This window comes from Phascolarctos cinereus, unplaced genomic scaffold (genome assembly GCF_003287225.1).
Source record: "Phascolarctos cinereus isolate Bilbo 61053 unplaced genomic scaffold, phaCin_HiC Scaffold_1;HRSCAF=81, whole genome shotgun sequence".
NCBI classification, from domain to species: Eukaryota; Metazoa; Chordata; class Mammalia; order Diprotodontia; family Phascolarctidae; genus Phascolarctos; species Phascolarctos cinereus.
In genome coordinates this window covers 29,810,346-29,829,708 of record NW_027555514.1, presented here as the reverse complement: position 1 = coordinate 29,829,708, position 19,363 = coordinate 29,810,346, and the positions used below count along the sequence as shown (strand labels likewise).

The 19,363-nt window shown below is 42.0% G+C and overlaps 1 protein-coding gene across 3 annotated transcripts in view; it reads right to left on the bottom strand.

Annotated features, from left to right (window-relative positions):
• The window catches only part of THRB (thyroid hormone receptor beta), a 422,927-nt gene that overhangs the window by 229,656 nt on the left and 173,908 nt on the right, over window positions 1–19,363 (bottom strand). For all 3 annotated transcript variants that reach the window (XM_020971083.2, XM_020971082.2, XM_020971080.2), the window contains exon 2: window positions 843–915. The gene's annotated coding sequence lies outside the window, so the exon portion shown is untranslated. The remainder of the gene's footprint in view (window positions 1–842; window positions 916–19,363) is intronic.

Genomic DNA, 19,363 nt, shown 5'->3' with positions numbered 1-19,363 from the left:
GCCAGAGGCCAGAGGGCTGGGGAGGGAGAAGGAGGGGAAGAAAGGCACAAAGACAGTATTCAAAGGCAGCCAGGGAGCTTTTCTGCATCCACCACTCGACCCTGGCCGAGCCTGAATGTCAAGCTATAGTGAGCAGGATGGTGGGCTGGTGGTGCTGTTTTTGTAATGGTGAGATTATAGTTTGCTAAAAAAAAATAAACTCAAAAGGGAAAGTGCTGCTATAACCCTAGCTGCTGAGGCACGGATGGGAACTTGTGTTACAATGATGTAAACAAATGATGCTCCAGATGATGGGCCAAGAGGCCAAACAGGTGGCTTGGAATCACAAACCATCTCGGGATGAAAAGGAAAATTCTGCAGACTTGTCAGGAAGAAAGTGCAGTGTGTAATTGGGGCAGGTGCTTAGCTCTGCCATGAGTCACCAGATTATTTTATTATCCAATCTGGGTGTCTTGTTAGCACCGCACTAGCAGGAGGAGTGAAAAGGCCCAGGCAGAGCCTCACCCTGCAGAAATCGTCCTGATAACTGGGGGGAAATGGGCTCTAATTGGTTACTGTCCTAACTCCACCCCCTTTCCTGCCCCCAGCGTATTGTCTTCCTTCTACTTGTTGGTATCACCTCTCTTCAGCACATCTGGTGGGTGCTGTTTATCAATCCTAAGGCGCCAGAGAGCTTAAAAAAATGTCAAACGGTACGAGTACCAACAACGACCAGTAATAACGACATAATTGTCATTTTTAAAAAAACCAAATTGACATTTAAGTATGAAGAGCTCCAATCCAAAAAAAAAAATCCCACCAAAACAACAAAGAACAAAACAGAGTCAAACATGACCTCTTACCTTCTCATCCATCAAACCATGTTGGGGAGTCAGCATGCAAAGGAGAGTGGTCACCCCAAGAAAAACAGCCAATCTAGAAGAGGGAGATACAGACCAAAAGCAAATGAACGCAGGGTTTTGTGAAATGTCACTTGTTTCTGTGCTAAAAGAGATATGACTCCAAAACTCTATCTCTGTGGGAGCATGGTGCCTGGCACATATTAGGTGCTTACATGGTTAAATATTTATATTTTATATTTACATTAAACATAGTTATACATAGTCAAATATTTATTAACTGATTGATGTTAAGTACATTACTGTTGTTCAGTTAAGACCTCCAGCATGGGGGAATTCACTGCCTCCTGGGGCAGCATATTCTATAACAGGATAGAGTCTACTCTCTACTAGACATACTGAATCATATTCAAAGGGCTGAAAACAGCCCAGTGTAATGGGATTGAAGAATATGTGGAGGACAGTAATATATAAGGAGGTTAGAAAGGTACGAAGGGGCTAGGTTATGAATAATCAAGGCTAAATGACCTGCCCAGGATCACATAGCATGTATGTGTCAGAGGCAGGGCTTGAACTCAATTCTTTCTGACTATGAGGTCAGCTCCCCATTTGTTATGCCATCCTAACTGATTCTGATTTAGTCAACTGTTGCATTAGCCAAGCTTGAAAATTTGATAAGCATGCCATCCAAATTACTGATACAAATTATACCAGACCATGGCCAGGTACATACCCTTAAGGTACTCTACTATAGCTAGCCTTCCAGGCAGAAACCCACGCATTCATCATGATTCTCTGAATCTAGCTATTTATCTAGTTTTGAGTTCATCCAACTGTGTTACCTCCTAGTTGTTTTCTTTCCATCTTTTTTACAAGATTAGCACGAGAGGCTTAGTCAAATGTTTGCAAAAATCTACCACGCCTGGTCTATTAATCCTTTCATAAAAGGAAATGAGGCAAATCTAGCATGGCACATGGCTGTGCTACGATCATTACTTCCTTTCCTAGATGTCCACTAACCATTCCCTTAATGCATTCTAGAGCTCTTCCAAGCCCTTTTCCAATCCTACACCATGATCCAAAAGACCTCAAGTAATTAGAACATTGGGAAAAATCTACTGAATGAAGATAAATGTAGAATCTTATACCTGGGCTCAAAAAGTCAGCTCCCAAATATGTGATGTGGGAAGTTTTACTGAATTCAGTCAGTCAATCAGCATTTCTTGAATGCCTTCTGTGTGCCAGGCACCAGGCTAAGTGAAGGAGATACAAAGAAAGCTGAAAGACAGTCCCTGCTCTTGAGGGGCTCACAATCTAATGGGAAAGAGACCTGAAGAAGGAGCAGCCAGCAAGCTCAGTATGTGTCAGCTGCGTAATATGGCGGCCAATAGGAGGCACAGGGTGCAGGATGAGGGAGGTGATGGTTCCTCTGCATTCTGATCTGATTCTAGCTGGGCGACAATTTTAGGAAGGGCACCAACAATCTGTAGAAGAGCAGGAGGAGAGGGACCCCCCACAAAAGCATATCCATAGCATCAGATTCCCACTGGGGATTTGTGCTTTGTCAGGCACACAAAGGACAAACAATCTCTTTCCCAAAGAGTGCTCAGGCCACTGGCCTGGATGGAAACACATAGGCCCCCAACAAAAGGGAACCTGGTGGGGCTAGGCTCTAGACACTGCAGGGGTAGAGTTTGTTGATTTCTGACATTGAGCTCAATGGTACTATCTCATTCAGAGGTGCTGCCCTGGAAATAATTACCCAGCAAGGCTGGAAAGAGGACAGGCTCAGAAAAATTTGAGCTTCTACACATAATAGGTGTTTATCTGCACCCCATGGCAAGGCATGCAGAGCATTCCTCACTTCAGCTTCAGAAGAATTGGGGCCAACTGTGTTAAGAGCCAGAGTGAAGCTAGAGCCCATTGAGCAAGCAAATCTTGATGCAACCTGATAGTGAGTGAGCTCTGCTGACTTCTGTCCTCAGGTAGATGCAATTCCTCTGTACCAAACTCTAGCTGGCTCTTGACATTCTACCTGCCTCTTGTCAAATTCTTCGAGGGAATTTTGTCATGTGTTGAATGGGGGCTCTTGGGGACTTTGCTGCTCTACCCTTTGAATATCTCTTGCTATATCCTTCCAGACAAAGCTGACTTTGAACTCCTTTCATCCTGTTTTGCATACTGTGGCAAAACCTGGCAGAGATAAGCTAGGCTGGTGTTCGATGTACTGTATGTCTAAACTATTTGCTTTGGATTGACCAGGTTTTTTTTCTTTTTCTTTCTTTTACAGATTATTTTAAAAACACTATTAGGTCAGACTTTTGAGTTGAACTCATCTAACTACTTTTAGGCCACCTGCCTAAGCTATAGTTTCCAGATTCTGCTGATTGAGAACATTTTAAACATTCAGATTGAAATGTTTAAATGTGTCTTGTTCATTCCTGGAAAATCAGACAAGTGAGGACGTGATTGAAGGCCAGGAATATGTATGTGTATACCAGGAATATACTCTGAAACAGTAAGTCCTTGGGTATTCCCAGAATCAACTACAGCAAAATGCTTTTCACTTGGGGAATAGTGGTGGAGTTAGAACTAAGACATATGATGATACTTCAAAGGGCTGGGATTTTACAGATGTGGGGCGTTGCCTCCACTGATGCAGATCACAGTCCTTCTACAACTTGGGAGACTGTCTTCCAGAGCTGCTATGACCAAAAAAACCAAAAAAATTATGATGGTAATTGTTGCATATCTCTTAAAAATCAGCCTTGCTGTAACTAGATATGACAGGGAAAGATTCTCCAGTTTGGCAGGACCCATGAAGACCTACGCTATTGTGGCATCACCGTCAAGGGCCTAGGGTCTGATAGTTCCACTTTGAGGCAAATCCCCCACATAGGACAAAGACAGAAAGAAAGGTCTTATTCACACCAAAATGCTTATATTATCACTTTTTGTGGCATCAAAAACTAGAAACAAAGGTGCTCACTGATTGAGGAAAGGCTAAATTAATTGTGGTACGTGATTATAAAGGAACACATAAGACATAAAGAGAAATATGGGAAACTTTATATGAATGAATGCAAAGTGAAACAGGGCCAAAAATACAATATACACCATGACTACAACGATGTAAATGAAAAGGCGAACCAAAAAAAAAGGCAAAAGCTAATATAATGAATGATTGCAATGAATAAAATGCATCTCTCCACTCTCCTTTGAAGAAGTGGGAGACAGTGGGTATAGAACGCTGCCTATAATTAATACTGGACTTCTAAGAATTGATACAGGTCAACCACTGAAGAAACCACCATAAGGTTTCCAAATTTTTTCCCACTACAATGTTGCGTAAGTATTACACATAAAACAGGATATCTACCATGTTTTTCACTATAACTCCAAGACAAAGCAAATTAAAACCAGAGCCTTAAAATCATGCCAGTTTTTGCAAAAAGGGTGACAGCAAGGAAGGAAATGAAAAGAATTCAGGCCAGACTTGGGGCCCTTCCAACTCCAACAGGTTGTTTTAGCACTCTTGGACGAGTCATTTGAAAAATATGCTTCTGTGACTGTATGGCCATTGCTAAAAGGAACCAGTGACTAACTTTATTTGCATTGGATTTAAAGAAAAGAAATGGGAGTCCACCCTTGGAACAAACCTGGTCTAGTCTGTGTGTTCTGTGGGTATTTTAAGTTCAGATTCAAATATATTAATTGTGTAGGATTTTCTAGTTAAGAAAAAAAATCAGACCCATAGTACCCTACTTAAATTTGGAATAAATTTATTTCTGAGCAGGAAATGGTTCCCTTTGTAGTTGTCTGACCTGAGGCTAGGCAGGCTCAACTTCCCATGACTACTTTCAATTAATGCAAAAGAAAGGTTAAAGTGTAAACAAAGTTCCCATTCATTGAGTTTGACTAGTATGTTATTTATAAATGGCTCCCAAATTGGGTTTTTTTTTTCTGGATATGGTGAGTAGGTACTAAATTAATCTCCTGAAAGAACATAAGATAACTGGTCACAAATTTTTGCAAAGATTGAGCATTAAAAAAAAAACCCAGAGGTTAAAAATAATTTTAAAAATTGTGCCAAAAGATCAGGTTGGAAAGTTGATAGAGTGTGGCGAAAGGGGAGCTAAACTCTCCTTCTTTCTCTTGGATATGTTACCCTTCCCTCCCACTCCTGAGTAAGATCAAGCAGTAAATATTAATTAAATGCCTACTATGTATCAGGCATTGTATTAAGTGCCAGTTTTAGAAGCTGATTAATAACAACTGTGCTTATACTGAGGATCACGTGCAATATTCATGGAAATAAATGAAAATTATAAGAAATCTTCACATTGACACAAAAAATGTCCAATTTCACAGGTGTTTTTCCCCTTAAAGATACCAGGCTCAAGATATACTAGGCCTATTAGGCCACCCACTGTGGTTCCCCGGTATTCAGACAATTTGTTTTTATGATTTTCCCCCCATGTCTGCCACCTCTTCCTTACACTGGTGAATAGCCAATCAGATACAGCTCACTAGAGTAAGTGAAGACACACGGCTGGGTCATTGAGTCCTAGCTAAGCATTTGTAGCAAATGATAACATGCAAAGAGAATTTCGCTGAATCTCCATGTAAATTTCCTCCTAAGGCAGCCGTCACTTCAAAAATAACCATGGATAGAAGTTTCCTCAAATATTTCATCAGTGAAGCAGCCTCTTAGGAAAAGAAGAAAGAGAACAAAGACCCATCCATTTTGAGAAAAGGTGGTGAGCAGCACTGTCTTCAAAATGTGTTCTATTAAAATATGAACAGAATCAGAAGAAAAGGAAGGATAGTGGATCCGGAGCTAGAATGGACCTGACCCAGCTTCACTTTACTGAGGACATTCAGGTAAGCAAAATGATTTTCCCAAGGTCACACAGAAGCAGTAAAGATCAGAGACTGGATATGATCAACGCTCTTTCCTCTGCTTCTTAGATTTTATATCTTCTACTACTGTTGGCATTTCTATTGAGCATTGGAGTTTGCATAGTGCTTTCAGTCAATCATAAATTTAGAGCTGCAAGGGACCTTGTGTGCTATCCAGAATAACTGTTCCGTTTAACAGATGAGGAAAAGCGAGGCCCAGAGAGATGAAATGATTTGCTGGAGGCAGGATTTGAACCTAGATCCTCTCATTCCAAATACAACATCTTTTCCACATTATTTCCTTTGAGACAATAGCCTTTGGGTCAGTCTTTTGGACCAAATTTTTCCTTCAATCTATAAATAAGCCCTGATTTAGTTCTTCAAAGATACTATGAGGACTTGATAATATCTATAAGTCTTCAGTGCAAGAGTTTTTATTTTCATGTTTTCATTGCTCTTATTGTCACTAGTTTTCACAATAATTTAATTTCATTCAGAACTTTTTTTTTGAGGGGGAAGGGAAGATGATATTTTTTCCTACAGCAAACAATTGTGCCTAAGGTTAAATTATTCATAAATATCAGGTTGGCTTAGCTATGTACTTACAAGACAGGTTTTCCATTCACAGAAAAAACTGCCTCCTCGCAAAGAGGTCCACCAAATAGGCCTTCCCCAGGTTCAGAGAACTGTACAGAACTATGGCAAAGTCATTAACTTTGCTTTGAGCTGAGTGCAATACTCAAAATCCTACTTAAATGGGAAGCATTTCCACTGCCAAGATATAATGGTGAGGTTTACATGCCTCACAAATCCTTTTGAACAATGTCCTTATGAAGTTTGAATCATAAATCTCTGAGATTTGTATTATCAATCCCCATTTTTCAAATGATGCTGACTACTTTGGTTAGAATTTGTGAGGTCTATACAGCCTTCTGAACTTGAGCAGGGCTTAGCCAGTAATTCCCAGAGGGGTCCAACAATTTGCAAATGGGCAGGTTTACCACAGGAGCCAAACTAGGTGCATACTCTATGGTAGGCCCAACCTTCTTCCACAGCAAAGCTCTGGTCAGCAAAATGATAATGTCTTAGATCAAAATAGAGACAGAAAAACAATCATTTTCTTTAAAAAAAACTTCTTTAGTTACAAAGGCAGCATGGTAAAGGAATAAGAGCTTCCTTTAGAGTCAGGAAGACACAGGTTGAAGTTCTGTCTCTCAAACATATTCTATCTGTGTTACCCTGGAAATCTACTTAACATCTCAGCCCTGCGTGACCTCCCCCCCCCACCACCACCATTGATTCTCTGTGATTCTAAGTTAGCAAGAAACTGCTGATTTGTCTCAGTGAATGGGATTTTCATATTAGGAGTTCCCTATGCTGGTGAAGTCACAGATCTGGACAATTAAAAAAAAAAGAAATAAAAAGATTCCAAATGAACAAAGTGTTGGGAAATCATTTCCAAGAGAATGGAAAAAAGCTGACATTTAATCACCACTGCGTTGCTGATGACCATCTACCTCATGTTTATTTACCAAGGTAAACTTGTTAGTAGAAGGACGCTCCATTCTGAGGACTTTACTGGGGGAAAAAAGTATTGGTCTGTTCTCCCAGGATTCTTGGTAAAGCCAAAGGTTGCTGAGCCAACGTTTCTACCTCATTGTTGACAATTATTGAAAATGAAATGGTGGAGATCAAATCCTTGCAATTTTTCTCCAACACATTTCTGGCTGTTTAGCAATGGAAATACAGGCTAAAGTTATTCTCTCTCCTTTTTCTAGCTTCTGCTGCACCAGATTTCTCCCACCTACCCCTTAAAAGGAAGGCCTGGCTTTCACTGAGTGGGCAAGCCATTACTCAAGGACCTCAATAAAATATAGCAGGGGAAACTTTTGCTGTTGTTCAGCTGTTTCAGTTGTGTCTGACTCTTCATGACCCCATTTGGGGTTTCCTTGGTAGGGATATTGCAGCGGTTTGCCATTTCCTTCTCCAGTTCATTTTACAGATGAGGAAACTGAGGCAAACAGGGTTAAGTGACTTGCTCAGAGTCACACAGCTAGTAAGTGTCTAAGGGTGGATCTGAACTCAGGTCTTCCTAACTCCAGGCCTGGCACTCTTATCCACTGCACCACCAAGCTGCCCAAGGCAGGGGAAACTTCTGGGCATCAAAGGGTATTTAGGATTAGCAGCAGAGACAGACTGAAGACGGAAATACTCAGTCAATAGTATGTTGGGGATAGAAGCTGTCAGGCAAGAGTGTTTCTAAACAAAGTTTGCAGCTATTCTTTTATCTGAGTAGACACCAACCATAACCAGAACTCAAGTGAGATTTTTTTAAATGCAGAGAATAATGATCAGACACCATTCATATAACCAAATCTATTGTTATTTAGCCAAACAAAGTGATGTATTAACCAAGTTCAACACTGTGTTTGGCTGTGCCAAGAAAATAAAAACAAGGCTACTAATGTTATAAAATTATGTATGTGTGTATATATATATATATATATATATATATATGTATGTATGTATATATACATATATATGTATATATATATGTATATGTATGTATGTATGTATATATACATATATATGTACACACACACATATATATAATGTGTGTATATATATACACACACAACATAATATAACATATTGTATGCATAGTATGTTGTATTATGTTGTATCTTATTAATTATAACATTATTTTATATAGAGAGACTCTCTCAGAAATCTTCTGTCCCATATTCAGGTTTGATGACAATGTGGTTCCAGAATAACTTGACATTAATCAGTAAATCTCCAGTCTACAAGGACACCCACATGGTCTAATTGTGTGCTGTACTTGGGTCACATATCAAGAGTTGGATAAGTCAATTCAATTCAACCAATATTTATTAAGTGCCTACTGTTTGCAAGGTATTTTATTAGGTGCTTGTTTCTGCCCTTGGTCAGTTCATAATCTAGTAGAAGATGTAATTCCTTTGCAATTAAATATTTTGCATGTACTTATCTATATACTTGGGCAGCTAGGCAACACAATGGTTTGAGCCTTGGGCTTGGAATCAAGAAGACTGATCTTTCCAAGTTCAAATCGGGCCTCAGACACTTACTAGCTATGTGACCCTGGACAAGTCACTTAACCCTGTTTGCCTCAGTTTCCTCATCTACAGATGATTTTACAAAATGAGCTGGAGAAAGAAATGGCAGACCACTCTGGTATCTTTGCCAAAAAAACCCCAAATGAGGTCATGAAGAGTCAGACACAACTGAAATGACTGAATAACAGCAATAGCATCTATAACTTTGTTGTGTGTTCCATCCCCTGTCATTCCCCAGTAGAATGTAAGCACCTGGAGGGTACCTTGTATCCCTTGGCATCTAGCACAGTTTAGATGCTGAATATAAATGATTGTTGAATTGAATCAAACTGAGATGTCCACTCAGGAGGTGAGTACCCTTGGACAATCATGGCCCCATTCAGATTCCAGTTTTCTTATCCGTAAAATGAAGGGCCTGTATTCCATGCCCCTTCTAGCTCTAAAATGATCACTCTCTCTACCTGCTTTGGTCTAGAACACCCAGAGGCATCAGTCTAATTTCTCAATGATTTGAATGTAAAGGCCTTGAGGTAATTTATTTTAAGCCTTCCCTGCCAGGTTTTGATCTACTTGATTGAAGGTGGAGATAGAACCATGGATTTGGAATTGGTTTAGGTTCTAGAAGTACAGACTAACTCATAGAATACACCCCTAAGAATAGTGGTGATTTTATGGGACAGTGTAACTGAAAGAGTATTAGATTTATAGCCAAGGGAACCGGGTGCATTTCTCAGCTGTGGGATTTACTAGTTATGTGTCTTTGCACAAGGTGCTCTACCTCTCTATTTAAATACCACCTTTTCTATTTGTAAAATAGGCTATAATAATAGTCATGCTTACCTCTCAAGGCTTAGAGGCATCAAATAAGATGTCTGCACATCTTTACAACACATTATATAAGTATAAGCTATTTTTATGTGGTCATTTGCCAGCACCAAAATAAGACCATACGCTCACTCTCCAAGGGTGTGAAAATAATGCAGAATTACGCCTAAATTATCATGCGCATATGTTATTCTCTCCTGTTTTTTAGACCTCCAGAGAGTCCTTGGACTCTTTTCCTCACTAACAACATCTATCAATGCTTACTATCAAGAGACTTTCCCTAATGTCTAACCCATGTGCTCTATGATAAGATGCGCAGAGAAGTCCCATTGGCCTTCCTTGGGGGAGGAAGAGAAAGGACAATAGGAGGGAGATAATGTCAGCACCCTGGCCAGGGCTGTCAAGGAAGCTGAGAACTATGAGATGAGTCAGAGTGATACCTGGAAAAGCACTGAGTAACTCCTAGCTGAGCTGAGCTGCCTCACCCTTCCTGTCACCATAGGGCAGAAGTATGGAGTAGAAAGGATGGATTTAAGAAAGAAAAGTGGACTTTCTTATAGGGATTAATAGACTAACTGTAATTATGGCACCTAGTAGTGGTTTCAATTGCTTTCTGATTGGAATACAGACTCAGAGTTTGGGAGTTTTACTACTTCACTGATGGGATTGCCTGGTGTCTTCTCTGACATAGGCATACCTCTGTGTGCCTCCTCAGCATGCCAACCCCTGGGAAAGCTGCCAGATGAACCGTGTACATTGTCTGTTTCTCCTCCTCCAGTTTTCTTGCATGCCAAGGTTATGCTTAGCACCACTCCCTTGGTGGTGGGGAGATCGTGAGCCTTCTGAGATCTGGCAAGTTTGGGTTGATAAGGTCTTCGTGACACAGCCTTGCGGAGCATCTCTGAAATGGCATCTGCCTGAGACTCCATTCCATAAGTCTTTAGGACGTGTTGAAGGTACTGCCACTTTATTTAATCTTCTCAACTTGGCATTCGAAGCCCTCTATAACCTTGCTCCCACTATCTTTCCCGTTTCATTTCCTATTACTCCCTTTCATGCACTCTTCATTCAACTGACCCTAGCTGTTCTCTATTCATGAGATTTCATCTCTTGCCTGTGTCTTTGCAGAAAGGATCCCCATGGAAGCAATGCCTTCCCTCCTTGGTTTCACCTTGCAGCATCCTTTATGAAAGAGCAGTGCAGGTGGCACCTTTTACATGATGTCTTTCCTGATCTCCTGGCTATTAGTCAGTCAACAAACATTTGTTAAGTTCTTCCTTTGTGCCAAGGTCTGTTCTAAGTACTGAGAATACAAAGAAAGGCAAAAAAATCCTCTCTGAGATGACTTTATGTTACTTTGTGTGCATGTTGTGTCCCATTCCCTCCTCTCCCCTCTTCCCCTGGGAAAATGTAAGCTGCTCAAGGGCAGAGACGTTTGCATCTTCTTATCCTCAGTGACTGGCACATAGTAGGTGCTAGATAAAGGTTTGTTGGATTGAAGTACAACTATCCCAAACTCCTCAGGGCTGAGCATTCTCTTTCCTTCCTTCTCTCTCTCTCTCTCTCTCTCTCTCTCTCTCTCTCTCCCTCTCTCTCTCTCTCTCCTCCCCCCCTCTCCCTCTCTCCCTGCCCCCTCCCTCTCTCTCTCTCTCTCCCTCCCCCCCTCTCTCTCCCTCCCCCCCTCTCCCTCTCTCCCTCCCCCCCCTCTCTCTCTCTCCCTCCCCTCTCCTCTCTCTCTCTCCCCCTCTCCCTCTCTTTCTCTCCCCTCTCCTCTCTCTCTCTCTCTCTCCTCTCTCTCTCTCTCTTCCTCTCTCTCCCCCTCTCCCTTTTTCTCTCTCTCTCTCTCTCTCCCTCTCTCTCTCCCCCTTTCCCCCCCTCTCTCTCTCCTCCCCCCCCCTCTCTCTCTCTCTCTCCCTCCCCCCCTCTCTCTCTCCCCCCCCCCCTCTCCCTCTCTCCCCCCCCCCCCCTCTCTCTCTCTCCCTCCCCCTCTCCCTCTCTCTCTCTCCCCCCTCTCCCTCTCTTTCTCTCCCCCCTCTCCCTCTCTCTCTCTCTCTCTCTCTCTTCCTCTCTCTCACCCTCTCTCTCCCCCCTCTCCCTTTTTCTCTCTCTCTCTCTTCCTCTCTCCCCCTCTCTCTCCCCCTTTCCCCCTCTCTCTCTCTCTCTCTCTCTCTCTCTCTCACACACACACACACACACACACACACACACACACACATCCATCCAACCAACAAGCACTTGCACATCACAACAATCTTTAGATATTGATCTAAGAGTCCTTCTCTTTGACTCACATGCCCCTTTCTTTTGCAAAGATTTGTGAGGTTTGTGAAAACCCCAGAGCACTATGGGTTAGCTCTTAGTAGAAGTAAAGGACTGTGCATTTTCTTGTGATTTTTATGCTGCCCTAAGAAGACTAAAACTGATGCTTTCTTTTGACCCAGGCCTTCTCTACTGGCGCATTCCTTAACCCTCAGCACAGGAGTCATGTATGGGGGAACATGTTAAAGTTACACTGTCATTTTGGAAGTCTTGTATATATTTCTGTGGGCAATGCTTCACCAGACTCCTCTCGATAAGGAAATAGAAACATCTACCTCTCCCGCCTCCCACCCCTCACCCCAGAGCTGGGAAACCAATCCAGGCCAAAGGCCTCTTACTCAACCCTTCAGCCAATTGCAGAGACAGGAGCAGAACTCATCAGTTTCTGATTCCTAAGCCATGGAGTCATGTCACCCTGGGAATATAGACCTCAACGCCCATAGGACAAGGATTTCCTGTCCTTCCTCTCTAACGGCGTCAGTAGCAGCCAGCACGTGTGGCTGTGGCTCTGTGATGGGTTTCACTTCTTACATCACATAGGGAACAAACTTTCATTTGCCATTGATTCTACTTCAGACTTCCTCGTGTTTTCCTGCAGACTCACCCTTGCCTCCGGCCCACCTAAATGTCTTTAAAAAGAAACCCAAGGCTCTGCATTTGGAAATGAAGGAGGGTCACCCCTATCTCTCAACACTGATAGGATCTAAATCTTCAGAGACTCGGTTTTCCTTTATTGTCGATGCCACAGGATTAAAGAATGATCTAGAGACAGCAGGGAATTCTAGACCCTCTAGCCCACCTCCTCAATTTACAGATGAGGAAACTGAGGCCCAGAGAGCGATTTGCCCAAGGCCATATGGGAAGGAAAAGGCTGAAACAGGATTTGAACTCAGGCCTGGTGACTCCACATTTAGCCCTTCAAGTTCAAACTCTTGTTATAAATAAGATCCTTGTTTGGCTTTTAAGTTCAGTAACCACAGAGTAAACAAATATTTGGAGAAGGAATTAGCTCAGACATAAAAGAATAACTTGCCCTCCTTAAGGCACAAAGAAATTTCTCCTCAAGAAAGGTACCAGAAAACTCATTTAAAAACCTTTTTTCTGGGTGCTGTCAAGCAAAAGTTTTCATGCCCACCCCTCCCAACCCCCAAACAAATCATGACCCGGATCATTTGCAGTCAGGGTTCCCACCCAGGCTTATCTTTAATATGCAGAGGGAGGAAAAATGGTTCTTGGCCAAGCAACACAGGGAGGTTCAGGCATGCTCTTGTGTGGACAGGGCTGTTGGCTGACACAGACAGGAGGGTTACTAAGGGTGAAAGCATCTGCCAAATATGGGGGGGGACTCGCCCGTGGGATCGAACGGATCCCTCTTCCCCAGGAAGAGGACGCCAAGTTTTATTTCTGTTCCAACGTCAAGTAAATATTGATGCCACTGGGAAATGACCAAACAAATTGTGGTAGGTGAATGCAATGCACTGTAAGAAATGATGAATAGGAAGAATTCAGGGAAGGGGAATCAACACAGAGTGAGACGTGCAGATCCAGGAAAACGATACACTAAGGCTACAGCAATGCACTTTTACTGTGACTTGTTCAGGAAGCAGATGGAAATAATTTCTTTAAAAGGAAAATGAGTGCTACACAATTATAGTGGTTATGCTCATCCCCGTAAAACAGCTAAGAAACCATTCCTCCCTCCTTTCTTTGCAGAGACAGGGAATTCTGAGTGTGAAATATTACACACATGGTTACACATGGTTGCTGTGTTGGTCGATTTAATGACCTGCTTATTTTATTTATTTACTGTTTTATCTTTGTTGTAAGGGATAGCATGTTGGGTAGGGTAGGGATATATTCAGATATGACAGTGTTGTAAGAATAAAAGATACAAATAAAAGAAGATTTTTTTAAAGTTCTGTTGCTTGTAAATGTCAACTTTTTGGAAACTAATCAACTGGCTTTGAATAGGAGAAGGGTGGCCGGGCCAGGCTCACCAGTGACATTCATACTGAGGGAAAGCAAACCATCCTGGGTGCTCATCCTTTGTGGGGCCACGTATGGGAGATGCTAGTCTGGGACGACCTATTTTCACTTGCACACAATGCCTTCTCTTTCCAGCCCAGCAGAAAGATCCAGCCATAGGAATTTAAAATAGCATCATGTCACCCTATGAACAGCATTATCAGCCCGAACAGTCTCGCTTAAAACTTAAAAGTTAGACGTAGATCTCTCGAGGGCCTATTAATAACTCGGGCTCGTGGCATACCTACTGTGGCTAATACTACCCAGCTCTCCAGAAGCACAGGCATAACAGAAGTAGCACTTGCCATAGAGAGGAAAGGAAAATGTATAGCGGTTGAAGTGATGGCTTATTTACTAAAAACAATGACCCAGGGGGTGCCCATACCTGGTCTGTAAATGAGTCTCGCCAACGTTTATTGAACAGCAGTAACATGTCAACATGACTACCAGTTGTGGCAGTGGCTTAGCTAAACGATACCAAGATGTTCCTGTCGCCAGTGAAAGGCTCAGTGTCGCAATGGCAGAAGAGCAAAGAGATACAAAAGACTGATGGTAGGTAGAAAGTCTTCTCTCTGATTCAGTGGAATTTGACAGCAGAGATTTACCCATTGCCATCATAAAAACCCACTGAAAAGGGGAAGGGGAAGGAATAAGCATTTATGGAGCATCTACTATGTGCCAGGTACTGTGCTAAGCACCTTACAAGTATCATCTCATAGGAAAAAGGTCTACGAGAACCTGCTGCTTAAATTAAGAGGCAGCAGAGGATAAAGAGTGGGACTCGGAGACAGGAAGACCTGACGTTGGATCCTGACCCAGATAGATGTTCGTTCTATGCCTCAAGCCTCTCCTCACTCCATTCAGCCATTACATTGATTTTCCTCAAGTTCAGGTCCGCCCATGTGCCCCCTCCCCTCAATCAATCAATTCCAGTGGCTCCCTATCGCTTCCAGGATCAACTACAAGGAGCTTGGTTTGGTGTTCAGAGCCCTTCATAACCTACGCCCTCCCCCTCCCAGTTTTCCTACACCTTACTTCCTTTGATTCAGTGGCACTGGCTTCTGGGTTGTTCCACGAACAAGATGCTCCATCTGTCTCCACTACAGATGTTTTCTCAGGCTGTCCGCCGTGCCTGGAATGCTCTCCCTCCGCATCTCTGCCTCCTGGCTCTCCTCTTTTACAGGAAGCCTTTCCCAAGCCCCCTTATTCTCATGCCTTCCCTCTCTTGATTATGTCCTGTTTATTCTGCATATAGCTTGTGTATACATATTTGTTTATTGTCTCTGCCACTACATTGTGAGCTCCTTCAGGGCAGGGATGTCTTTTGCCTCTTTTGTACCTCCAGCTCTTAGCACAGTGCCTGTAGGACACAAATGCCGGACCCTAAGACCTTCAAACAGCCCTTTGAGAGCAAACATCTTAAGACTCCACTTACTCCAGAATTGGCTGATGTTCAGGCTCGTATTAGACCCAAAACCAAGGTACAGAGAGAAATTAAGTCTCTCTGTACCTCGGTTTTGGGTATAATATGAGCATCTATTTCCTAGGGTGGTTATGAGGCTCACGAGTTAACATATGTAAAGTACTTTACAAACCTTAGAGCACACCGAATAAAAATGGTAATAATAATAATAGCCAGTATTTACATAGTAAAATCCTGATTAATATGAATTACGAATGCCGCAAAATAGTTGCATTATTCAGATCTGTATTTCACATTTCCATTGGCTGGAACCTATGACCACATTTTGCACAATTATAAATTTGAATAGTGTGAATTTGAACACTTGCAATGACTTTAGGAGATTCTTTATTTCCAATAATCAAAACCTACCTATAGCACTTCAAGATTTGCAAAGAACTTTACAAATATTATCTCATTTAATCCTCACAATAACCGGGGTGGTGGTGGTGGGGTTATATCTGTTTTATAGTTGAGAAAACCAAGGAAGATAGCTGTTAAGTGACATACTAGGTCATGCAGCTAGTACATATTGGAGGACAGATTTGAACTCAGGTCTTGTTGACCCCAGGTCCAGTACTCTATCCATTATACTTCTTAGTTGCTGCATCATCATAATAATAGTAATTCATAATAATAATTATTATTATTACTATAGATTTAGAGCTTCCAGGGAGCTTGAATGCCATCTAATTTAGCCTCTTCATTTTACGGATTAGGAAACTGGGGCCTGGAAAGTAGAAATGACTTGCCCAAGATCACACAAGTGAAACAGTTGCAAAGTTAGGATTGAATCCAGTACACTTTTCATTCCAAGCCCAGGACTCTTCCCATTGCTTGTGAGATCGATCAGACAAGTATGGTGGTACATGCCTGTAAGCCCAGCAGTAGTGGGGAGGCAGAAGCCGACGGATCTCTTCAGCTCAGGATTTTTGAGCTTTAGTGGGCTAAGCCGATCAGCTGTCTGCACTAAGTATGGCCTCAATATGCTGCACCCCTGTAAGTGGTGGTGGTGGGACACCAGGCTACCTAAGGAGGGGAGAATTTGCTCAGCTCAGAAATGAAGCAAGATGAGGTTCCCGTGCTGAGTAGTAGGATTGGCCCATGAACGAATATTCTACTTCTAGCCTGGTGAGATAGGTAGGCATGGTCTCAAAACAACAAACAAACAAAGAACCCCCCCCACACACACACACCATGATCAGCACAGTGATTTATTCCAAAACAATGAGTTAACAGATGCCAAACTACATTTGAAATTGTGACTTTTCTCCAAAAATAGATATAAAAATGAATGGATATTCACTAGCAGGGATGTTGACAGGCTATTTTAGCTGGAAGGTACCTTCCTGTTCATATAATATAGCTCCCCTCACTTTCTAGATGAGGTGTATGAATCCCAGAGTGAGTATACGACTTGCCAAGGTCACAGAGCTAATTAATGGCAGAGCTGGGACTGGAACCCAGGTCACCTGACTCCAGAACTGGTGCTCTTTCCATTCTACTGTAATACATCTCTTGCTACTTAATCTAAACATTAAATTAACCTCCAGAAAATGTCCCATAAATTATGGGATTCTTATGGCATCTTTTAGAGTAAGAGCTTTTAAAAACTGAATTATGGGGTTATGGTACAAATCAAAGCCCAGTGCCATCTTGTGTTTGAGATATAAATTTTCATGTTGGTATTAAACAGTCTTCATAAATAGTCATTAAGACAAACACACTGGGTTTTCTCTTCTCTGATAGGAGAGGGAAGTTGTTTAACCATTTAAGGAAAGTCCGAGATCTTTCTAGCGAAACACTGGCTACTGAAAGTAGACGGCCCTTTTGGAAAGACCATAGTGAAGGCTGAAGGAGAGAACCATCAGAGGTAGATGAACAATCTAGTGTCTCCTTAATGCTTCAAATTTTCTGGCTTGGCTTTCAGAGCCCCTCCTGACCTGCCTCCAGCCTATGTTTGTAGGTGTATTACACATCTCTTTCCTTCCTACGCCCTGTAGATCAGCTACAGTGGCTTTTTTGCTGTCCCTTACACATGACCTTCTTCATTGCCTTTGCACCTTCTATGTTTGGAATGAACTTCCTCCTCCCATTTACCTCTTAGAATACTTAGCATCCTTTAAGACTTAGCTCATGCACAAGTCCTTTCCTGATGCCTCCAGCTGCTAGTACACCCCTCCTATAACCTTGTATTGTCTTCATATGTATTTTGTATAAATTTATACGTGGATCTTTAGTTTCTCCTTGTAGAATATGAACCCCTTGAGGGTAGGGACTGTTTCATTTTTGTATTTGTACCCCCAGTGCCTAATATGACTAGCCTGGCAAGTCACTGGACCTCTGTTTGCCCTAATCCACTGGAGAAAGAAATGGAAAACCACTCAAGAAAACCCATCGGATATCATTGACGTGATATGGTCCATGGGGTCACAAAGAGTCAAATCCAACTGAACGACTGAACAACAACATAGTAGGCATATTAATAAATACTTATTGATTGATAGGTTGCTGAGGCTAAAGCTCTCCAGTTTGCATTTCTTCCCCCAAAGTCATTACTGTCCCTTTAAAATCTTGGTGAGAGTAAACAGGGACCAAAGTTCCCAGTTCCCTGACATTCAGAACCTTAGTAAATGGAAGTTCTATCTGATCTTGATTTCAAAGCAAGAACAGGAGCTTAGTTTGAGAGCCCTGAAACCCTTGAGGGCCAGTAATGAAAACAGAGGAATGAACTCGATAATGAAGCTCGGATTGGATGTTATCACCATTTAAGTCTGGCGTTGGGAATCTTTTTTTCTGTCGAGGTACACCAACTCCCAAGGGAAAGGAAATCCAGATCAGCGTAATTAAAAAAGCAACTGGGCCTGGCTTTGTTTTGCATTTTTGAAAGGGCAAAACACAAAAAGTTCCATTTGGCTGCTTTTTAAATTAAGACCAGAGAATGTTTAACTATTCAATACAAGAAATATTTTTAAAAACAACCATGCTTTGGTTTTATGTGATGGCCAGTTAAGGCAAAGAGACAGATGGGAGAAAGAAAGACAGGGAAACGGAGAAGGGAGAGTGAGAATGAGAGAGGACATGAGAAAGTGAAGGAAAGAGACCAGTGTACCAAGTTAGAGAAAGAGACATACACTTAGAAAAACATTGAGATATGCACAGAGAAAATGACCTAGGGAGAAAGACGGAAAGAGACACAGAGAAAGTGACATAGAAAGTACACAGATAGACATCCACAGGTAAAGAAAGAGAGCAGACAGATTTGGGGAGAGGGAAAGACTGATACAAATTGGGGGCTGGGGAGAAAGATAAACAGGAATGTAAAGAAACACATACAGAAAAAGAGGTGAAGAAAGGAATAGGCATACAGAAAGTTAGAGAAAAAACAGAGAGAGGCAAGACACACATGTACACTTTTAAGGAGTAACATCTCTATCTTGTAGCTGTTAGGATTTTGCCCTTAAACACTTCTAGTCATGGTGCATTTTTACAACTATAGGCATATGGTGAGTATCACCTCTTAATACTTGTACTGTGGGCAGAGCAAAATTCAACTGAAGGCTGAAATGCCTCACAGACAGTGATTTCTCATCTTTATGTTAAATGAATGCAATGAAAATTTTTTTTTCTGCATAACACAAACATGGTACTAATTCAAAGAAGGTATTGCTTGTACTCGTGTGTGGCACATCACCATGAAAACTGAAGGACTGATGTCATAGGGGTGAGGTTAAGAAATGAGCAAAAGGCAAGCACCTCAACCTTCATTTGGGCATGGGGGTAGGGAGGGAGACCATGAAGCTATAGTCTGTCCATACACATCTATGAACCAGGATCTGTTTTCTAGTAGTTTCTAGGGAGACCACAGGATGCCCCATAACAATGAGGAATCA